The sequence below is a fragment of the Phaseolus vulgaris genome, chromosome 3, assembly GCF_000499845.2.
Source record: "Phaseolus vulgaris cultivar G19833 chromosome 3, P. vulgaris v2.0, whole genome shotgun sequence".
Classification (NCBI taxonomy): Eukaryota; Viridiplantae; Streptophyta; class Magnoliopsida; order Fabales; family Fabaceae; genus Phaseolus; species Phaseolus vulgaris.
The window spans coordinates 18,500,068-18,503,199 of NC_023757.2; positions in this window are offsets into that span (position 1 = coordinate 18,500,068).

Here is a 3,132-nt window from a genome sequence, read left to right on the forward strand (position 1 = left end):
CGCATATTGTGCGCTTTTCCTTCGTCATGTTCCTCAACGGCGCCTGCACTCAGGCGACACCTTCTCTCTTGGTGACGCCTTCACCTAGGCGACGCCTTCTTTCTTGGCGACGCCTCACATTACTTCAAACGGAGAAAGATAAAGGCTGAAAACCAAGGCACGGCTTTTTCTCAAACTTGTTTTTTCTTTTATTTGGGTGACCTCGTTAAAAAACCCCGGAAGGGGAAAAAGAGCGTCCCCTTTATCAAGACTGTTACATAGCTGCTTTACATAAGTCAACTGAAATAAAACTTCAGGTTGGCTGCGTTCCAACTGCGCGGGATGGGACCTCCATCCAAGGTCTCTAGGTTGTATGAACCGTTTCCCTTAGCCTCAGTAACTCTAAAGGGTCCGGTCCACTTGGGAGACAGCTTATTCTCCAGGTCGTACGGGTGGGCTTTTCTCATAACTAGGTCGCCAATCTGAAACTGTCGCGGCTTTACCTTAGAGCTATATTGCCGCTCTACCCTTGTCTTCACCGCTTCAACTTTTATTCTGGCTTCTTCCCTGGCTTCGTCTAGTAGATCCAGGTTTACCCGCCTTTCTTCGTTGGATTCCTCCGCCACAAAGTTTTGAAAACGTGGTGAGCTTTCATGTATTTCTACCGGGATCATCGCGTCCGACCCGTACACCAAACTGAAAGGCGTCTCCATGGTAGAAGATTGGGGCGTGGTGTGGTATGCCCATACGATCCTTGGAACTTCCTCCGCCCACGCCCCTTTGGCCTTCTCTAACCTTCTCTTTAGCCCCCTCAGCAGAACTCTGTTTGCTGACTCCACTTGCCCGTTGGTCTGGGGGTGTTTGACTAATGCGAACACTTGCTTGATACCTATCTCAGAGCACAAATTTCTCAACTGCTGACTGGCAAACTGGGTCCCGTTATCGGATATCAAGCGCCTAGGTACACCAAAGCGGCACACAATGTTCTTCCACACAAAATGCTGGACCTTGTGCGCGGTGATCTGTGCCACGGGCTCTGCCTCTATCCATTTGGTGAAGTATTCGATGGCAACGATCAAGTACTTCATCTGCCTGATTGCCAGTGGGAAAGGGCCCAGGATGTCGATTCCCCATGTATGGAAAGGCCACGGGCTGTATATGGATCGCAATTCTTCTGGCGGCGCCTTGTGCCAGTCGGCGTGCTTTTGGCATTGCCTGCAGCGCTGGGCGTGTCGCGCGCAGTCCTGTTTTACTGTTGGCCAGAAGAAACCTGCGCGTATCACCTTGGAGGCTAAAGACCTTCCCCCTACGTGGCTCCCGCAAATGCCTTCGTGGAGCTCCGCCATTATCCTAGTACACTCGTCGCCACTTACGCACGTTAGGATAGGGTGTGTGAACCCGTGTCTAAACAACACCCTATCCACCAGAGTATATCTTGCGGCATTTCTTTTGACCTTCTTACCCTCTTCCGGCTCCACTGGGAGAGTCCCATCCGCCAGGTACCGTTTGTATGGCGTCATCCAGGTGTCTCCCTCGGCTAGGACACATACCTGCATTTGCCTTTCTTCTTCAGGCATGTCCGCGTATGTGCTGATGCGGGGCGTCTTCAGCGTATCTTGGGTTAGAGAGCGATGATTCCTTGGACTCTCTCTTGATGTACAGATCTGGAGGACATTCACCCTGTTATCTTCCACGAACTTACGCGGAGCTTTGAGCGTCTCCTGGATCACTGTCCTCTGCCTACCCCCCTTGCCTGAGCTGGCCAGCTTGGCAAGCAGGTCGGCTCTGGCATTCTGCTCCCTTGGGACATGTATCAGCTCAAGAGCGTTAAATGCTCCCTTCAATAGTTGGACGTATCTTAAGTACGCCGCCATCTGTGGGTCCTTCGCCTGGAACTCACCCGACACCTGCCCCGTATTAAGCTGGGAATCGCTTTTCACCAGGAGGTTCTGCGCGCCCATCTCCTTGGCCAGGAGCATTCCTGCTATCAGGGCTTCATATTCTGCCTGATTGTTACTTACCTTGAAGGCAAAGCGCAGGGCCTGCTCAATCAGCACGCCATTGGGTCCCTCCAAGACTATTCCCGCACCACTCCCTTGCTGGTTGGAAGAGCCATCAACCGAGAGCAACCACTGCGAGCCCACCTCCACCTCCTGTTTCCCTCCGGGCGAGAGTTCTGCTACAAAATCTGCATACACTTGCCCTTTGATGGATCCTCGAGGCTCGTATTGGATGTCGAATTCTGACAGCTCCACCGCCCAGCGTACCATTCTCCCAGCCACGTCAGGCTTCTGCAGCACCTTCTGTATAGGGAGGTTTTTCATCACTACCACCGTAAAGCTGTGGAAGTAATGACGGAGCCTCCTGGCCGAAAATACCACCGCCAGCGCTGCCTTCTCCAACGCCTGGTATCTGGTTTCCGCGCCTTGTAAGGCCTTGCTTACAAAATAGATGGGCTTTTGAATTTGTTCCTGCTCCTGGACCAGCACTGAGCTGATAGCTCGTTCCGTTACTGCGAAGTACAGCCGGAGGGGCGCGCCTGTTCCGGTTTGCAAAGGACCGGTGGCGTCGCCAGGTACTCTTTCAACTTAATGAAAGCCGCTTCGCATTCGTCAGTCCATGCGAAACGGCTATTTCTCTTGAGGCACTGGAAATATGGGTGCCCCTTCTCTCCCCAGGCGGAAACAAACCATGAGAGCGCCGCCATTCGCCCCGTCAACTGCTGTACCTCCTTCACCGACGTCGGGCTTCGCATGGCGATGATCGCTGCACACTTATCGGGGTTCGCTACTATCCCCCTCTCTGTGAGCATAAAACCCAAGAACTTACCGACCTCTACCCCGAAGACACACTTCTCAGGGTTTAACTTGAGGCGGTACTTGGATATTGTGACAAACAACTCCTCCAGGTCTGCCATGTGCTGCGCCCTATCCGGCGACGCCACCACCATGTCCTCTACATAGGCGTACACATTCCTCCCTAGCATGGGCGCCAGGACCTTGTCCATTAACCTTTGGTATGTGGCGCCCGCGTTTTTCAGCCCAAAAGGCATCACCTTATAGCAGTAACTGCAAGTCTCAGTCATGAATGCCGTTTTACTCTCATCTCTCGGGTGCATCTTGATCTGGTTGTACCCTGAGAATGCGTCCAGGA